The sequence below is a fragment of the Pelodiscus sinensis genome, chromosome 4 (assembly GCF_052426305.1).
Source record: "Pelodiscus sinensis isolate ZL-2025 chromosome 4, ASM5242630v1, whole genome shotgun sequence".
Taxonomy (NCBI): domain Eukaryota; kingdom Metazoa; phylum Chordata; order Testudines; family Trionychidae; genus Pelodiscus; species Pelodiscus sinensis.
This window is the reverse complement of record NC_143055.1, coordinates 91,297,539-91,318,250: the sequence shown is the minus strand read 5'-3', so window position 1 is coordinate 91,318,250 and position 20,712 is coordinate 91,297,539. Positions and strand designations below refer to the sequence as shown.

General features: G+C 43.7%; 1 long non-coding RNA gene across 1 annotated transcript in view; it reads left to right on the top strand.

The window, feature by feature from the left end:
* Positions 1-6,531: 6,531 nt before the first annotated feature.
* LOC142829587 (uncharacterized) overlaps positions 6,532-20,712 on the top strand; it is a 36,197-nt gene continuing 22,016 nt past the window's right edge. The window contains exon 1 of the long non-coding RNA XR_016349461.1: positions 6,532-6,680. This is a non-coding gene — a long non-coding RNA (uncharacterized LOC142829587). The remainder of the gene's footprint in view (positions 6,681-20,712) is intronic.

The following is a 20,712-nucleotide window of genomic DNA, read 5'->3' as shown; positions in this document are numbered from 1 at the left end:
CCAAACTAAACAAGCCCAGTTCATGAAGCCTGGCTTCGTAGGTCATGTTCTCTAAACCTTTAATCATTCTTGTCGCTCTTCTCTGTACCCTTTCCAATTTCTCCACATCTTTCTTGAAATGTGGCGCCCAGAACTGGACACAGTACTCCAGCTGAGGCCTAACTAGTGCAGAGTAGAGCGGCAGAATGACTTCACGAATTTTGCTTACAACACACCTGTTGATACAACCTAGAATCATATTTGCTTTTTTTGCAACAGCATCACACTGTTGACTCATATTCAACTTGTGGTCCACTATGACCCCTAGATCCCTTTCCGCCATGCTCCTTCCTAGACAGTCGCTTCCCATCTTGTATGTATGGAACTGATTGTTCCTTCCTAAGTGGAGCACTTTGCATTTCTCTTTATTAAACCTCATCCTGTTTGCCTCTGACCATTTCTCTAACTTGCTAAGGTCATTTTGAATTATGTCCCTATCCTCCAAAGAAGTTGCAACCCCACCCAGTTTGGCATCATCTGCAAACTTAATAAGCGTACTCTCTATCCCAATATCTACATCATTGATGAAGATATTGAACAGTACGGGTCCCAAAACAGACCCTTGAGGAACTCCACTTGTTATCCCTTTCCAGCAGGATTTAGAACCATTAACAACAACTCTCTGACTACGGTTATCCAGCCAATTATGCACCCACCTTATCGTGGCCCTATCTAAGTTATATTTGCCTAGTTATCCTCTGACTTCCCTGACTCCTCATACAATGAGATTTACAGAAGTCAGAGTAAGAAGCCCATTATTTCGAATTTATTTAGAAATAACGAGCTTGCTGTGTAGATGCGCAATATGTTATTTTGGAATAATATTTTCTGCTGTGTAGACATATCCCTACTGTGGACCGTACTCTCTTTTCTATTGAGCCAGACTCATAGGACCCTGGGGACAGTTGCAACCAAGGCTGTGTCTAGACTACATACCTCTGTCATCAGAGGCATGTAGATTAGACACATAGGCAAGGGCAAATGAAGCCGCGATTTAAATGATTGCAGTTTCATTTAAATTTGCAAGGCTGCCGCGCTGAGCCGACAAACAGCTGATCAGCTGTTTGTCCGCTCAGCGCGCTAGTCTGGATGCTCCCCTGCCAACATCAAAGCCCTTTGTTGGCAGCCCCGTTATTCCTCGTGGGATGAGGTTTACCGGGGCTGCCGACAAAGGGCTTTGATGTCGACAGGGGAGCGTTCAGACTAGCGCGCTGAGCGGACAAACAGCTGATCAGCTGTTTGTCGGCTCAGCGCGGCAGCCATGTAAGTGTAAATGAAGCCACTATCATTTAAATCGCGGCTTCATTTGCCTTTGCCAAAACAACAAATCTACATGCCTTTGACGACAGAGGCATGCAGTTTAGACGTACTCCAAGAGAAACAGGATGGAGTCAGGCTGTTAGAAAAACAGGGAAGCCTTCCTGCCTCAGAGTCTCAGCCACCGATTGACTACTGGAGGGAGATCCATTCTGACCTCTTCAATGTAGGCACACAAAGTAGAATCCATCAGGCAATATTATAATCACGCATTAAAAATGTATATGGACAGAGTAAGACTGAAATATGGGCTGCAATTTAAAACTATATCAATAAAACATTGTTTAAGATGTTCTAAATAATAAAAGTCAGGAAATCTTTCCTCTAGTGCATTCAGTAGGGCTGAATTAAAATGTTCATCAAAATTTTGAAATTATTAGAAGAAAAAGAGGACTTCTTTTTTTTTTCAAAAATGTTTGTGACATTTTATCCTCCATCTGATACTGCCTCACCTTCTGTTACAAGCCATGCTTGGCAATCCTGTAATGTTATATAGGTTTTATACCACCATGAAACTAAAACATTACCCTGGAATTCATACAATCATTTGGGTAGTTGAAAAAAAATTTCTTTAAAGAAAATTTGTTTGTTTTCTTTGTGCCTTTTGTTATTCTCTTTCACGTATAAAGAGGGACTCATTTTTTGTATTAGAAATATCAGCCCTCTCTACACTATTTTTGTGGAGTAGAGTATGAGAGAATTGATAGGGCTTATCACAAAATGTTAAGAGAATCAGAAGTGAGTCACAGAGAGGAAAGATGATTTTGAGAAGAGCTGTTGGAGAATTTTCCATCAAAATGGTTTTCAAGCACAAATGCAGCTTCTATAAAATCAAAAATTTTCTGAATGAAATTTTCCATTTTGGTGAAATATTTAAATTTCCTATGGAGAAAATCTAAATGAAATATCCATGTTGGATCAGGTTGACTTGAATTAAAACATTGTGATTTATTGAACTAAAATTGAATTGTCCTGAATTGTCTTGTTTTGGCCTCTAGTGAAGTCCAAGAGGGAGTAAGGAACTTCTTCCTTCCATCCCTGGGGAATGTGAGGTAGAACCTCTTCTCTCATTAGGAAGTCTAATTTGGAAACCTCTGGAGAATAAATCTTTCTGTAGAAATGTCAACATAGAACAGACTCCAGCAATGTTAGACCACAAGTTTAGTTTCAATGTTCTCCAGAGTACACAGGAGTCTGATAAGATTACCTTCATCCCTGGAACTCTATTTCTCAACTGGAAATGTCAGCTGTTGTCTTGCATGGATTTGCCCCTGTATGGCTATATGCTGATCAACTGTTTGCAAGTGTTAGAACTCCAAAAGGGCCTCAGTTGTTTTGTATACAATTTACCAAATTATAGCTCTGTGCAAAGGAGTGAAATTATTGACTTAAAGATTTATTATTTTTTGGTTTTGTCCCTATGAATTGTTCCACTTTTTATGTTCATTGTGCCATAAAGGCAATGAAACTGCAGTGATTCACAGCCCCTGGGGAGCTGGCCCATTAAGTACTGACTTGCTATGCACATAGCCGAGTGTCAATAGCTGCTTGTTGTGAAATACGGCAGAAGCTGGTGCTTATGTTTATTTCTGATCCCATTGAAGTAAATGTACTTCAATGTGAATCATACCATGGAATATTTTATATACATATCCCTCTCTAACCAAATTACAGAATCACAGCATTCTGAAACCTTTCTATAATACCATTAGTAAAACAGCAGCAGGAATATAATATTTAGAGGCATACAATCTATAGGAGCAAAAGAGGAAAACCTGCTCTTGGAATAGAAGGGGGATGCTTTTACAGCCTTAATCCATTATTAAAGGTGACCATTCATCCTTGGTAATCAGATCAATTTGTGCTGAAAATTTAGTACTATATGTGTGAATTGGAAGTAATCTTATTAGTGTTTTACTACATCAAGTTTGATAAGCTCCCCAATCCATTTAAGTTAAGCTTCTATTGATTCACTTAAGAGATCAATTTGACTTGGTTTGATTATTTTGTTGGGGGATTTCATTTGTCTTGAATCTGAAGTTATGAGAAAAATTTGATTTAGCAATGTGTATATGAGAGAGAGTGAAAGAGAGAGAGTATATTATAAGCCAGAGCAACCCATATGGTGATTTGATTTTGCACTCTTGATTTTTTCAGTTTCTGACATTGCAAATGAGTCTGTTGACAATAGTGGAACTGGAAGACATTTACAGAACAATAGCATCAATGGGAAACTGAGAAAGAGCTGAGTATGGTTGTTACCAAAACTCCATCTGGAAGAGGGGAAACAAGAGTGTTCCCTGAAAGGTGAGAGCTTGGGCAGTTACTCAAGAAAAAAATCAAATGCCAGCCAGCTCATTAACAGAGTGCCCCCAGCCGCCCACAGGTGACAGCATGTGATTCTGCTGGTGGTGAACATCCACACATGCCTCAGTGGAGGTAACAAAATTTATTCCATATATGGATATAAAAAATGTGAGGGAACATTGGGAAACTTCGGTGCAGCTGAAAGGGTACTGTGAATTGAAGCCCCACCAACAGACTTCTGATGCTTGGTAAAGACCATTAACAACCTAAGATACCTGCCAGTGCATGGGAAAAGCCCAAGATAAATGTAAAGCAACTTCTTGGAAGACTGCAGAGAAAGCAGCTGCTAGGAGAGATGGGAAATTCTTCTTCATATCCATAACTGTATGATGGTGAAAACATAAATACCTATGTAAGTGTGTAGTGGCTAACAAAACTTGGCTCGGGAAATTTTCAGGACTCAACTCCACAAAAATACACACATTTTCCATCTTAAAAAAGACATTGTATGATTAAACCTGCTCTATATAGTGCCAAAACCCTTGTGGTCTCCCAATAAATCATGAATATTAAAGTGACAAGAACATTTTTGGGGGAGGTATACTTCATGAATAACCCCCTCCCCATGTCATCCTCAGGAAGCAATTTGTACAATGAATTTGATACTGGGCTGTTATGTTGGCATGAAAGCAGTTTTGGTGTAATTACTGGGAATCTTTACAGTATGAATGGATGAAGTTTAAATCACTGACTACATTTGTATTCACTTTTCTCAAAAAGGGGTGCAAGAACATACTAGAGTACATGGGAAATATCCTGGCTCTGTTCTTTTTTCTATTGGGGGTACAAATGGGATGGATTAATATATGCAAGTATATAACTATTTCAAACTGCAAATTCCACTTTGTTTTGTGACTGCTATTTTGATTGTAAAATTGCACTGTCGTCTTTTAATCTCCAATAGAACTGGGATTCCCAGTGTGTTGGGAGAGAGCTAAAATGGAGCAATCAGCAATCATTAACCTGGAGGGTCTCCTATTCAAGGGTCTCCTAGGACCAGGTGTCAGGTGCAACCCAAAAGAAGGTATTCTTCTGGATGGACTTGTAGCCAAGCATTGGATCACATGGTGAGGGACTTGAAGATGCTGAGGAGAGTCATCAGATAGGGGGAAATGAGGAAGGACTCTTTTAAAAGGAAAGCTGTCTCACAGGTCATTTGAAGGAGAAGGCAAGGGTGTACAATGAGACAGGGACATCTTGAGACCCTGAAATGACATTGACCCCAACCTAAAGGGACCTGAGAACGACGGGTCACTGAAAGGAGGCTTTCACATGCCATAGATCCATAGATCTGCATCGCTCTTGTGCTTTGTCTATAATTAAAGTGTGACTAATTTGGACATTCAGATCAGTGTGTCTCTTACCTTCCTTCTTTGTCATGTAGTTCCAAAAGGGGAAACAGAAACACAGATGGTTCACCACTACTGGAGAGTTTTTGGGAGAGCTTTTAGGAGCTAGGGAGTTGGAATATGAATTCCTATCTCTGTGCTTTTTGTGTAGCCTGTTGTAATAGTTGGCAAATACTTAGATGCATTGATGTACCCCCTAGAAGACCTGTGTATATCCCTAGGGGCACATGTACCTCTGGATGAGAGCTGCTGTGCTAGATAGCCCAGCCACACATTAGTGCTCCCTGTTCAACTGACTTCTCCTCTTGTTGCTCCCATGCTCCTGTAAAATTGCACCTTCAAAAGGTCTTTACTCGATGCCACATGCCTGTAGCTTAATATACCTCAAGGTGTAGCCTTTTTGCCACAAGACTGGCTCCACCAGAAGCTTGTGGAATCCATATTACACAGATGTCATCTTTTGAAGCCAGAGGCACAGCATTCAGGGACAAGGACTGGGGGTATGATTGGTACATTTTAGTGTATCCACATCTGATCTCTATTTACCCCATCTGCCTAGGATTGCTCTGCTCATGGCATGAGCAATCTCTGTAAGGCATGTTTGCATCACTGCAAGCAGAGCCCAAAGACTGGTGAGAGGGGTGAAAGCTCCTTTTAGAACATTAATTTGTTCACATTTTGAGGGAAAATATAATGATGGATGCTTCATCCTTTTTTCCTGTGTGAAATCTTCACATGCTAGTTCATTTTCCAGCTTTCGCTTGGTAGCACCATCACATGGCAATATAAAAACTTAGGTTCTGGATCTAGACTGGTATCCTGTCTCAGGGTACATCTACACAGCAGCATTATTTCAGAATAACTGACATTATTTTGAAATAACAAAACGCACATCTACACAGTAAGCCATTATTTCAAAATACTGTTGAGCTGGAGGACTTATTACTCCGACTCATGGTAACCCTCATTTCATGAGGAGTAAGGGAAGAATGTTCTTCCTTCGACTTCCTGCTGGGTAGATAGCGCCAAGAGCTGAATTAAGCTATTTTGACTTCAGCTACGCGATTGATGTAGCTAAAGTTACATATCTTAATTTGACTTTTGCCCTGCAGTGTAAACGTGCCTTCAAACAGTACTTAGCATTAGATGCTTCAGAGGAAAATATGAAATCTTCATAATGGACACTAGTGCATTAATACACGTGTAGGTGTAGTGAGGATGATTCATTGGTCGATGGTGTGCATAAAAGGCGAATGCCTTGTTTTCAGTGTTGTGGCCTGTTAGCACAAGAAGAGAAGATATTAGGCAGCTGCCAGTAGCATATTCAAAGTTATTGGGCTTTTGGGGCTAACATTCTTCTCTTGTAGTACAGCACACAATGTTCACAGGCAATGCTGGTTGCGGCTTGTTTGCTACCACACTGTATAGCCTCAGGCCCATTCTGCATTAAGTAGGCTCCTTGAAATGTTTGCTCAGGTTTTATGACTGGTTTAATGGTTTCGCTAACATGCTCTTCAAACAGGGCTCTTAATCTGAGTCTCATTAAAGCATGAGGGCTTGAAATAATATGAAGACCCAAAGTTTATGAAGAGGTGCTATACCTGCAAAGTGAGTATGCTATTGAACTGGGCTCTTCTCACCGGTATGGTATAGTACAGCTGTAGAGATGACTTGTGAGGCAATTTGACTATTTTAATTTGGATGACATGCTCTGCTCTTACAAATAGCCAAGGCACTCTTCTGCCCTCTTCTGCACATTTTGCAGAGTCAGCATTAAGGTAGCTTTTTATTTCACTGCCATAAATTCAAACAACTAGTAGTAAAATGTATATGTGTTCCTTTATTGATGAACACACTGAAGACTGAGATTTATATATTTTTAGTTAGGATTTTGTGATCACTCGTTTTAATGATCATTGAGGTAAAGTGCATGAATTCTTCGAGCCATATTTTTTCAATACAAACAAATACTCTCTTGAATATATTTATGCCTGGAAAGGTTCTAGAAAAGCCAAGCAGTATTGGGTTAACTTGATTTTATGTGCAGCTCGGATTATATTCCTGTTGTTAATCTTTGAAATCCAAATATTCCATTTCAATTTCACAGTAGCACTAGCATCTGCTTTTGAAAGGCACAGTTTTTAGAGGGATTTTCATACAGCAATAATGTACAGGCAATCCCTGGGTTATGTACAAGATAGGGACTGTAGGTTTGTTCTTAAGTTGAATTTGTATGTAAGTCAGAACTGGTACATATTGTAGGGGAAACTCTAGCCAAACATTTCTCCAGAGCTCAGTTTTATTTTCCCACACCTCACTTCCCTCAGTCCTTTATTCTCAAGCTGAGGTGTCGGCTGAGAAAAGCCGCTCTGCGTCTCCCTGGTCTGCTTGGGTGGGGGGGGGGGGGGCGCTAGCTTCGTGTTTCCCTGGTCTGCTGTGGGAAAGCAGCTAGTGCGGTGCTGCGTCACCCCATTTGTAAGTAGGGATCCGATGTAAGTTGGATCCATGTAACCTGGGGACTGCTTGCATTCCATTCAAATTTTAAATGCAAATACCCACATTCCCCCCCTCCAAAATAAATGATAAAAACCGTTCTGTTAAAAACAATTTTAAAGTTGCAAAAATAAGAACTTAAAGTCAGGCAATCCCAAAATTAAGGATAAAGACTGAACTCTGAGGTCTTGAAATGCAGAGAAGGAACAATGGGATGGAAAGAAAATGGAAACATGTAGAAAATCAAAGTACACCAAATTATAAGATAATATGTACCCAGACATGTTCAGAAAAACACTTTAATTTATTGATGCACATGCTAGCTCTTAACTCCAGTTTATTTTTTTAAAACTGGGAATAAATTAGAATGGTATGAAGAATTGCTAGCTTCTGTTTGATTGAAGCTCTGGTCCTGGGGCATGATTCAAAACTCACTAATTCAGCTTGAAGACTAATATAGTCTTGAGTTTGTGATTAAGCCATAAAATACCTCCAAATTGTAGACCAGAAGATTTCAGCTTCAAAGCTGAAAGTTTCAGACAAATATAAGCAATTGAAAACAGGCCATTTATTATGGAAATCTGTTTGTAATCTTAGTTGCAGTGTTTGATCCCATGACAATTATAATAACTCCATTTATCTTTCTTGCACCTTTTCATGATTTTCTTTGATATTTTTCTCTACTTACTATACTTTGACTTATAACTCGGATTTACTTAATTGAAACAATAGGTTTGCTGGTGGGTTTTTGTGGGATGGTGAGGGAGGATGGAAGAAGGTGATAGGGGTGTTGGGAGACTAAAGCACTTGGAATCTAATATTCAGTTTTTCCACATCCTAAAAATGCTCTGTTTCAAAATATTCTACGAACGTGACTGCGAAACCAGTAAAATGACCTCTCAGTCATCAGGCCCTTTTGCAAAATGCAGAGATTTTGAAAGAAGTCTTTCTGAGGAAAAAATTATTTGCTCATTCATAAAAAGTATTTAGATATTTAAAATTTCTCAAATTGATAGCCAGCTCAAGACGAGCTCATTAATTCCAATCCCTGTTTGCTAGGGATAAGTTAAAAGTTGTAATGCAGGCACATAGCATAGTAATATCAATTATAACTAATGAGATCAGTGATATTTGAATGATACCGAAGCTGAAAATTACACCTTTCCTGCAGAGTAAAGGTTGAAGAAGACCTGTGTGTTCAGTCTATAATTTCTCCTATGTGGCTGTTAGACCTAATTCTATTGATTTTTTTTTAATTTGAACAATTCAGCAAGAGTTCCCCTTTCTCACTGTTGCTGTTTTCGGCTTATCTCTGTGAAGCTTTATAATGGCTTTTTCCTCTGATATGTTCTTCTAATCTGTACCTTTTTGATAACTAAGATGCCAGGTTTGCAAGGTTTAAATGTAAGTATGATGCATTATCCTTTTGGCTAGTGTCAATTTGTTGTGTTGTGGAAGGCAAACCAGAAGTCTGTCCTTAGATATGTAGGTGTGAAAGGTTGCACATCAGTCTTTGAGGGACAGATATATTGTGCCCATCATTTTGAATGTAAGAATGTTTACTTCTGGTAGGCTCCAATTCAATATATTTATGTGTGTGCTTAAAATATTTAAGTGTGTGCTTAAAAGCATTACTAGTCGGCAAAGCGCCTCAGCCCATGTTAAACCTTAAGCAACTGTTTAAGTGCTTTGCTGAGTAGGGAGGAGACTTAATTTGTCAATTACATCTATTATTGTCTGTCAATATATCTGAGAATAATAACAACAACCCTTTAAAAAGTATTAGCTATTTTATTCCTATAATAGCCACAGGACACAAATGGCAACACAATTGTAGAATCACCCAAATAAGAAGTAAAATGGTAGCCACAGTTCTAATAATTTTCTTTTTATCAATGGAAATGATGTGTGACTACTATGGAATGCACCCAGTGTTTTGATTGGAAAGCCTTCCTCAGGCAGAGTACAATACTGCAGATAGAAGTTTCACAAAAGCCTGTGATGCAAAAGGGATCATGTTATATCGTCTTTGTATTCCCCATATGAGGGGTTACACCTTCCAGAAAAGAAAGAAAAATGAAACAAACACACACCAAGTGCCAATGCAATGTTAACATTGAAAAAAAAATCAAGCACTCTAAAAGTTAGAAAATTCCAAAAGTCAAGGTTGCTCCCACAGTGTTGTTAGAGTGAGTGTCACCTAATGGAACTAAATACAGGACTATGTAGCACTTTAAAGACTAACAAGATGGTTTATTAGATGATGAGCTTTTGTGGGCCAGACCCACTTCCTCAGATCACATAGTGGAAGAAAATAGTCACAACCATATATACCAAAGGATACAATTAAAAAAATGAACACATATGAAAAGGACAAATCAAATTTCAGAACAGAAAGGGAATGCTGGGGGTGGGGGAGCGGAAGGCAAATGTCTGTGAGCTAATGATATTGGAGGTGATAATTGGGGAAGCTATCTTTGTAATGGGTAAGATAACTAGAGTCTTTGTTAAGACCCCGGCGTAAAGTGTCGAATTTTAGCATGAATAACAGTTCAGAGGATTCTCTTTCAAGTGCAGTCTTAAAAGGCTTTTGAAGCAGGATGCAGGTAATTAAGTCGTTGAGACAATGTACTTTCTGGCTGACATGTCAAGAAACTGTTTTTTCTTTGTGATCCTGTCTAATATCTGTTTTGTGGGCATTAATCCTTTGGCGAAGTGTCTGAGACGTTTGTCCAATGTACATAGCAGACGGACACTTTCGGCACATGATTGCATAGATTATATTTCTGGATGCGCAGGAATATGTGTTCTTGATCTTATAACTCACTTGGTTGGGTCCAATAATGGTATCAGCAGAGTGAATATGTGGACAAAGCTGGCAACGGGGTTTGTTGCAAGGGAAGGTACCAGGGTTGGTATTAGTGTGGTATGTCCTGTGGTTGTTGGTAAGAATCATCTTGAGGTTAGGTGGTTGTCTATAGGGGTATGTCTACACTACAAAGTTAATTCGAACTAACAGCCGTTAGTTCGAATGAACTTTGATAGGCGCTACACATGCAAACCGCTAGTTCGAACTTAATTCGAACTAGCGGTGCGCTTAATTCGAACTAGGTAAACCTCATTCTACGAGGACTAACGCCTAGTTCGAATTAAGTAGTTCGAATTAAGGGCTGTGTAGCCACTTAATTCAAACTAGTGGGAGGTTAGCCCTCCCCAGCTTTCCCTGGTGGCCACTCTGGGCACAACAGGGAAACTCTTCTGCCCCCCTCCCGGCCCCGGAGCCCTTAAAGGGGCATGGGCTGGCTACGGTGCCCGTGCCAGGTGCAAGCCTGCCAGCACCCAGCCAACAGGCCCTGCACCTGGCACGGCTCAAGCCGGCCACCCGCTGCCATCCAGCCCTCCGCCTCTTCCCGGGACCAGGCTGGCGGATTCTGGGAGCCTGCCCAGGTCCGCAAGAGGCGGGTGCCCGCCTGGTCTAGTGCAGACATCGTGGACCTCATCCATGACCTCCGCACTAGGCACAGGAAAGTGGCCGTCTAGGGCAGCATAGCTGCCAGCCTGGCCACCCAGGAGCAGGTTGGCATGAAAATCAAGGTGGTCCACTGAGACCCCCGACCCTGAGCCCTGAGCTTGGAATGGCTGTACTGGGTCAGACCAAAGGTCCATCTAGCCCAGTAGCCTGTCTGCCGACAGCGGCCAACACTAGGTACCCTGGAGGGGATGGACCGAAGACAATGACCAAGCCATTTGTCTCGTGCCATCCATCTCCAGCCTTCCACAAACAGAGGCCAGGGACACCATTCCTACCCCCTGGCTAATACCACTCCATGGACCCAACCTCCATGACTTGATCTCACTTCTCTTTAAACTCTGTTCTAGTTCTAGCCTTCAGAGCCTCCTGCAGCAAGGAGTTCCACAAGTTGACTATTTGCTTTGTGAAGAAGAACTTTCTGTTGTTAGTTTGAAGCCTGCTACCTATTCATTTCATCTGGTGTCCTCTAGTCCTTCTATTATGTGAACTAATGAAGAACTTTTCTTTATGCACCCTCTCCACACCACTAATGCTTTTATAGACCTCTATCATATCCCCCCTCAGTCTCCTCTTTTCTAAGCTGAGAAGTCCCAGTCTCTTTAGCCTCTCTTCATATGGGACCTGTTCCAAACCCCTGATCATTTTAGTTGCCCTCCCCTCTCCTACCCTCTCCCTTCCCCTCTCCTACCTTCTTTTCCCAGTTTCCCCGAGTTTTGTTCAATAAAGAGAGTTTCTATTTTTGAACACACGTGTCCTTTATTTTGTACATCAGGAAGGGGGGCTAGGGAGGGGTAAGTGGAAGGAGGTGAGGGAGGAATGGGGTACGAGCCCCCGATGGGAAGGACTGGGCTGGCTCTGCGGGCTCCTCGGGGTGGAAACTCTCCTGAAGCCCCTTGATTGACCCCCCCCCTTTGGATGGCAGCTTGTGGCAAGTGCAGCCGGGCTGATGGCCGAGTGTTGTGATGTGCCGAGTGTGGGCACTCAGGGCACTCCAAGCCAGGACTGCTTTGCAAGTGGGGAACCCCTGAGAACTGTCTGTCCGGGGTGGGGGTCGGGTCCCTTTAAGCACAGCCCTCGGCTAGCCTGAGGCAGCAGTTCCACACTCTAAGTCCTAACCTGATACCCTGCCGGCACTGCTTCCGGCCATCCTTAACCTCAGTTCAGGGTCCACTCAGTGTGGACATGCTAGTTCGAATTAGCAAAACGCTAATTTGAACTAGTTTTTAAGTCTAGATGCGCTAATTCAAATTAGCTTAGTTCGAATTAGTGCTGTAGTGTAGACATATCCTAGGAGACTATGGGTCTGTCTCCCAGAGCCTCTCAGAGCTTAGTATCCTGTTCCAGTATAGGTTGTAGGTTATTGATAATGCATTGGAGGGGTTTAAGTTGGGGACTGTAGGTGATGACAAGTGGTGTTCTATTGTTGGTTTTCTTGGGTCTGTCTTGAAGTAGATGGTTTCTAGATATTCATCTGGCTCTGTCAATTTGCTTTTGTATTTCTCTGGGTGGATAGTTGAGGTTTATAAATGCTTGGTAGAGATCCTGAAGTTTCTGGTCTCTGTCAGTGGGATTAGAGCAGATGCGGTCGTATCGAAGGGCTTGGCTATAGATGATGGATAGTATGGTTTGTTCTGGATGGGAGCTGGAAGCATGTAGGTAACTGTATGAGTCAGTGGGTTTTCTGTAGAGGGTGGTGTCTAATTTTCCATTGTTGCTTTGTACTGTGGTGTCCAGGAAATGGATCTCTCCTGTAGAATGGTCCAGGCTGAGATTGATGGTGGGGTGTAGGTTGTTGAAATCTCTGTGGAATGTCTCCAGTGTTTCTTGGCCATGCGTCCAGATCATAAAGATGTCATCGATGTAGCGTAAGTAGAGAAGGGGTAAAAGGGGATGGGAGTTGAGGAAACGTTGTTCTAGGTCAGACATAAAGATATTAGCATACTGTGGGGCCATGCGTGTACCCATGGCTGTGCCGCTGATCTGGAGGTATAAGTTGTTCTCAAACTGGAAATAATTGTGGGTGAGAACAAAGTTACATAGGTCTGCTATCAGGTTGGCAGTGGTGTCCTCTGGGATAGTGTTTCTAATTGCTTGTAATCCGTCTTCATGTGGGATGTTGGTGTATAGAGCTTCTACATCCATGGTGGCAAGGATGGTGTTATTGGGGAGGTTATCGATGTTTTGTAGTTTCCTTAAGAAGCTGGGGTTGTTGGTTGTGTAGGGTTTGGGAAGAGAGTCTACATAGCTGGATAGACCAGTAGTGAGTGTGCCAATACCAGAGATGATGGGACGTCTGGGGTATCCAGGTTTATGGATCTTGGGAAGTACATAGAACAATCCTGGTTGGGGGTCAGAAGGTGTTTCTGTGTGGATTTGGTCCCGAGTAGCTGTAGGGAGGCTTTTAAGGAGACAGTGTAGTTTCTTTTGGTATTATTTTGGTATTACATAGCAGACCTATGTAACTTTGTTCTCACCCACAATTATTTCCAGTTTGAGAACAACTTATACCTCCAGATCAGTGGCACAGCCATGGGTACACGCATGGCCCCACAGTATGCTAATATCTTTATGGCTGACCTAGAACCTACAACCCTGGCTCATGAAGCCCTACACGGGACACCTCAACCCTTCCTGACAGGCATTTAATGCCAGGCTGAGCAGGGCCCACATTGTAGCGGAGGGTGCCTTCGGCTGGCTGAAGGCCCATTTTAGATGCCTCCTCACCTGCTTGGACCTCTCAGAATGGAATATTCTGCATGTGGTGGCAGCATGCTGTGTGCTGCACAATTTGTGTGAGCAGAAGTGGGAGGCTTTCCTGCCAGGCTGGATGGCAGAGGCCGACCACTTGGCCCGCCTGTACACGCAGCCCCGCTTGGCTGCCATCCGGGAAGTCCATCGCAGGGCTATCTGTATCTGGGAGGCCCTGCGGGAGAGCTTCCACTCGGAGGAGCAGTAACAGTCTCCCTCGTGTGCCCCACTGGGGGATTGTGCCTCATTCCTCCCTCATGTCCTTCCACTTACGCCTCCCTCACCTTCCTTCCTGATGTAAAAAAAAAGACACATGTGTTCATGAAAACAAAGTCTCTTTACTGAACAAAACTGGGGTGGAGAAGGAATGAAACTCAGATGAGATTGGGGAAAGAAGGCAGGAGAGGGGAAGTGAGAGGGTGAGAGAGGGGAAGGGGAAACCTGGGAGGAGGGAGCTGGAAGGGGGAGGCAAGGGGAGGAAGGGGGAGAAGAAGCTCAGGGTTGGGGATCTCGCTGGGCCCAACTGTCTCCCAGCACTGTGGGTGGTGCGCCCTGCACTCGCAGCTGGTGTGGCTGTGGAGAAACAAGAGAAGTGGTCAGTTATCCCTGGGGACCCAGTGGGTGAATCCCAGCCCCCCTCTGCAAGACGAGGGTGACCATTCCCTGCACCATCAGAGCTGATGTGTTTGCACACAGGCCATGTTCAGGATGTCCTGCTATCCCCGGGAGTGGGAGCTGCCCCGAGACTGCACCAATGCCCTTGTGCTGCATCAGTGTGGGTGTGTGTGGAGGGAAGGCGGGGGGGGGGGAGATGTCCCATGCCTCTGTGTAGATGGGGCTTGTGGAGGGAGGGTGTCCTGCTATGTCCCACCTCCAGTTCAGGAGCATGTCATGTCTCTTCACACATAACAGGCCAAGGCCCCTGTGTGGCAGCCAGCTGGGGCCACGTGCCCAGAGGAGGCATGCACGTGCTTGCACGTGCACAGGTTGCTGCATGATCCATGGCCAGCAAAAGCGTGCAGTCCTGGTCTCCCTCCCCTCCCACTCCTGCATACGGGGATAGTGATAGCACTCACATGTTGTTGCCTCACAGGCCTCAGATGACACCGGACGACATCGCAGGGATGGCTCGGGGGTCCTGGCTGTGTAGCATGCTCCCTCTGGGCTCCTGCGGCTCCTGCCTCTCCTCTTCCGTTCCCTGGTCAGGGCCCTCTGTCCCAGGGATGAGGTCCAGGGTGTCCAAATAGGTGCAGCTCTCTGGGTCTGCCCCTGGTTGGGAGCTGCCCCATGTGGCTCTGGCATACGCCTGCCGCAGCTCTTTAATTTTCATCCGAACCTGCTTCTGGGGTCAGATGTGGCCTTTGGTGGCCAGGCTGGCAGCCATCTGCCTGTAGACGGCCACGTTCCTCCATCTAGTGTTGAGATCATGGACATTGGCGGCATCCCCCCAAACCTCAATCAGGTCCATGATCTCCATCCTGGACCAGAAAGGTGCCTGCTTCTCCTGCCCCTGACAGGCTCCTGGGAGCTGGCAGATTGGTCCTGGGGAGCAGTGCAGGGCTGTCTACCAGTGGCTCGCTGGCTCCTGCTGCGGCCTGGGTCAGGGGCAGCAGCAGAGTGGCTGTGGGCTGGCAGGCCTGGTGCTAGCCACAAAAGACTGTGGCCAGACTGCCCCTTTAAGGGCTCCAGGAGGGGGTGGGAACAGAGGAGCTTTCCTGTTTGTGTCCAGGGTGGCCACCAGGGCACACTGGGAAGGGCTGCAGGCCCCCTATTTCGAAGTAGCCCCTATTCCCTGTCTACACAGAGCCAATTTCAAAATAGGTATTTTGAAATAGGCACCATTCCTCATAGAATGAGGTTTACCAATTTCGAAATAAGCCCTCCGCTATTTCGAAACAATTTTGAAATAGCAGTTGGCTTGTGTAGACGCTAGGAAAGTCATTTTGAAATAACTTTGATGTGTAGACATACCCTAAGTCACCGGGATTTGTGTTCCTAAATCACAGAAGAACTTTTAAAAATTTCACTCCTACCCCAACATTTATCAATGCACTCAGGCCATTTTGCATCAGGGCAAAGTAGTCACAAACCTGCCTTAATAAACAAGGTTTATGGTTACTTTGCTTTTTCCAGAGGGATGCAGGCACAGAGTACTGGTGAGTCTGGCCTATAGGAATTGCAATTTAAATATTATGGGAGAAATCTTCGTTTTTGAAAATTCTTCACATATGAATGCTTGATTTTCAACTGTAGCATTACATTTAATGAGGTGACTTGATATATCTGTCTAATCTAGCTATATAGTTTCATTTTCATCAGAAGAGATTGCAGAAGATCGAAGTGAACCTTTGAGTTTTATTCTTTCTAGGCCAGAGCGCTCTGGTTCAGTAAATTCTAGCAGAGCATTTTAAAAAATGAGAAAATGACTCCAGGTTATAGTACATTTGACAGCTCTGTTGAAGAATTCTCATTGATGTGGATTATACTAAGAAGTTTTCACCATCATTCTTTTAAAAGGTATGACTTCATTATAGCATCAAGGGAATGAAACAATTCATTTAACAATCTGAAAATGTCCACATGCACCTAATGGGGACTGTGGTGGGTTAAACATAATCAGACACGAACAATTGGGGAAACACAATGCAGTTGTACATTTCGGAAGCTGAATATAAGTTTCTACTAATTAATTCTTGGTTTATCAAATATGAGATTCACTTGAGAAAAGAAACCCTACCTGGTGAATTCTTCACATAGTTGTGAATGGGCATTACTCTATTTTCTTGTAGGATACAAGTTAACTTCTCATGAGGATTGCTTCACTAAGGGTTTGGTATTTCCTCCCCGGCCATTGTTTCATGTTGCAGAGCTGGGGCCCTTGTTCTTACACATTTTAGTTTCATTGATCTTTTCTAAACAAATGTTTATTCTTGTGCTAGCAGCAGCAGGGCAGTCCAGGCAAAGAACATCTAGGCACATTGTGACAAGACTCTCAAAACTAAGGAAATATCCCCAGTCTCCTGATGCATCCATCCTGAAATTCACCGCTAACACAATTACACGGAACGTAACATGTAATGCTATTGCAACACAAGCAAAAACAATGTTGATGACAAACTGTGACAAAAGGAGATGCTACATTCCAGAACATCCAAACGAATGACCATAATGCTCCAGGGGGCTTGTAGCTTTGGCTGTTGCACAACCTGTATGGCGTGTTCTGTTTTAAAATTCTGCTGGCTTTGAGGCAGCTATTGTCAAAGGGCTGAGTTCTTAGAAGATGAGAGGAGTAGAGGTCATGAATCCAGAAAGAGAAAATAACTCCCCTGTGTAAAGCCAACATGTGGACTACTTTGAAGTGTAACACGTAATGTTGATTGGCCGGCTTAATATAATAGCTTGAAGAAGGATGTTTACAAAAATTCACAGGAGGGTAAAGAGATAAATTTATGGAATTAAATGAATGTGCTATGTAGAAAGACTTTAAGAACATATGTGACTGAGGGAAACCCAGGGTTGTGACTTCAATCCTTACAAAGGCCATATAGGGATTTGGGGCAAAAATTTGTCAGGGATGGTACTTGGTCCTGCTGTGAAGGCAGGGGACTGGACTCAATGACCTTTCAAGGTCCCTTCCAGTTCTAGGAGATAGGCAATCTCCAATAATTTTCTTTTTCTTATTTTCTAGGTACCTGGAAGGGTGACACTAATAATGCTGACTAAGGACAAACTGCAAGGACTAGGGCAGTTGGGCCCTAAAGCTGGTGGTTTATTCCATAATTAGATTTCACCTAGTCAGTAGCCAAACAACTTCGGTAGCAGCTTATTGGTTACCCAAATGCCAGCTTACAGTCTAGTCTTTTAAAGTAAATCTAAGATTTATTATTATTATTATTTATTAATAAAAAAAATAAAAAGAAAGTTGCTACTGTTAAAAGATCAACATTCATACAGATACAAACAAGTTCCTAGTTCAGTTTCATAGCAGAGATAGTGAGGCTGCTGATTTGTAAAAATCCCTCTGGAGTCCATTTCAAAGGACTGACCAAGAGGCTGGCCATGTGCAGTTTGTTCAAATTCTTTCATGTGAATTCTAGAGTGGATCCAAAGTAGACTTGGAAACCTCAGTCTTAGGGGCTTAGACCAGTTGTCGCCAATCATTTTTAACACAAGATCACTTTTTGAATATGAATGCAATCTGGATCTACCTCAAACTCAAATACCCCTTGCCCCGCCTCCTTCCTTGTTCCTTACCCACTCCTCCAAGGCTCCATCCTGCTCATGCCATCTTCCATCCCTCCTCCATCCTCACTCACTTTCACCAGGCTGGGGCAGCAGTTTGAGGCACAGGCTCTGGCCTTGGGCTAAGGGGTTCTGAGTGAGGGAGGGGTTCTGCAATGAGGCTGGGGCAGGGAATTGGGGTACAGGAGCGAGTTCAGGACTGGTGCATGATTTCAGGATGTGGGCTCTGCTGGGCACCGCTTGCCTCAGGCAACTCCTAAGTGATGACATGGCACAATGGGACTAAGGCAAGCTCACACCTGTCCTGGCCCTGTGCACCTCCCAAAAGTGGCCAGCATATCCAGCAGCAGCTCCTGGGGGAGTAGAGGGGCAGGTGGCTCCGTGCGCTGCCCACAGGCACAGGCACCACTCCCACAGCTCCCATTGGCTATCGTTCCTTTTCCCCTAAGACAATTGGAGCTTCAGGGGCAGTGTGGCAACCCCTTGCCCTGCCTCCTGTAGGGGCACAAGAGACTTACCCCAGCCACTTTCAGGAACAGCTCAGGGCCAGGGCAGGGGACAGTCTGCCATAACCTCACTGCACTGCTGGAATGTTTGCGGGCAATCTCCTGATTTGGCTGCAGAAGCCTCTAGGAGATGGAGCCTGATTCCAGGTGACTCCCTGCCCCAAGTTCCACACACAGATAGAACAAATTAGAGCAGTGTGGGCAAGATACAACCCAGGGCCCAGATATGGCCCTCCAAGCATTTCAATCCAGCCCATGACCTGCTCCTGGGAATCCACAGGTGAAGCAGACCCAGGGCTCAGAGCAGCTGGCTGCTCCATCTGCCTCACTGTGCCATGGGGTGAGTGGAACTTCACCCAAACTCCTTCTCAGCCCCCACACCTGCTCCTGCACCCCAATACCTATAGTCTCATTATATTTACCGCAAGCCATCACCTCAGCAGGGCCTTCCTTAGATGAAAAATAGGTAATGTGTATTGTTGCCTGTTTCCTAGGCATTCTTGGATAACAAGTTATATTCATTAGCATAAGGCAATTAACCATCAAACTGTTCACAGGTAGTTTACTATAATTTTCAAAGAGGAATGAGGCCAATACTATTATACCATAGTCCCATCTAAATGGTAATATGCTCTTTTGATTTCTGAATCAAATAGACTACAATAATGAAACATTATAGACAGGAACAGAAGTTTCGTATCTACAAGCTGATTAGATCACGTTGTTAAACTTCTAACATGACATGGGTATACAATTAGTATCTTCAGTTGATCTAACATACATGCCTAGGTATCAAGAGTTCTAGTCTATTTTATGTTATTATCCACAAGGAATGAACCTGTTTACCATTTCAATATTCTTCTAATATAACCGTAATGGTTGCATTGGGATCACTCAATCTGCTGATTGCTTAGCCCTCTCTGGCTCAGTGTCACATCATAATATCTCCAAGCCTAGAAAAAAGGTGAGGGGGCAGAGAGGGACTCCGATGACATTATGCAAGTCCCAGTGGAAGTTTATGTATTGAATGAGGAAGAAATCGACTCACCCTTAAAAGTGCTGGATAAATAATTCATAGACCTAGTTTGAAACTAAGGAAGGAGAAGTTCCCATGGACATCCACAAACTCCTTGATATTTCTCCCAAAGAATAAATGGTAGATGAAATCAGGCTAACAGATGAAACAAGGCAGGAAATGTTACAGAGCGTAAGGATAGGATTTATTTAAGGACAAGCTATCCTAAACTAAGTCCCATCCAGGTATGTGGTTCTCTTTGTGTGCATCCGCTCTATCTTTTCTTAATGCTGAAGAAATTTCCTTTAAATCAGGAGGATGTAAAGAGAAGATTGCCCATTTCAGATGACGTGAGATTATAGAACCTTTTAAGGCCCATCTGTAATGCTTTATGCTTCTGTGCAATGTACAAGAGACAGAAAGGGTTATAGTGCTGTGCAGAGGGACAATGTAGATACCAGCACCTGCATCACCTACTTCCTGAGACCAGTATATGATCTCTGTTCCTCACAGAATCATAGAACTGGAAGGGACCTCAAGAGGTCATCAAGTCCAGTCCCCTGCCCTCACGGCAGGACCAACCACCACCTATATCATCCCTGACAGGTGTCTGTCTAACCTGCTCTTAAATATCTCCAGAGATGGAGATTCCACAATCCTCCTAGGCAATTTATTTCAGTGTTTAACTACCCTGACAGGCAGGAAGTTTTCTTAATGTCCAACCTAAACTGCCCTTACTGCAATTTAAACCCATTGAGTCTTGTCCTATCCTCAGAGGCTAAGGAGAACAATTTTTCTCCCTCCTCCTGATGACACCTTTTAGGGTATGTCTACACTACCCTCCTAGTTCGAACTAGGAGGGTAATGTAGGCATACTGCACTTGCAAATGAAGCCCGGGATTTGAATTTCCCGGGCTTCATTTGCATAAGCGGGGAGCCGCCATTTTTAAAACCCCACTGGTTCGAACCCCGTGCAGCGCAGCTACACGGGGCATGAACTATCGTTACTCCTCATTTCACGAGGAGTAACGGTAGTTCGAACTAGGAAGCCTAGTTCGAACTACCTAGTTCGTGCTCCGTGTAGCCGTGCTGCACGGGGTTCGA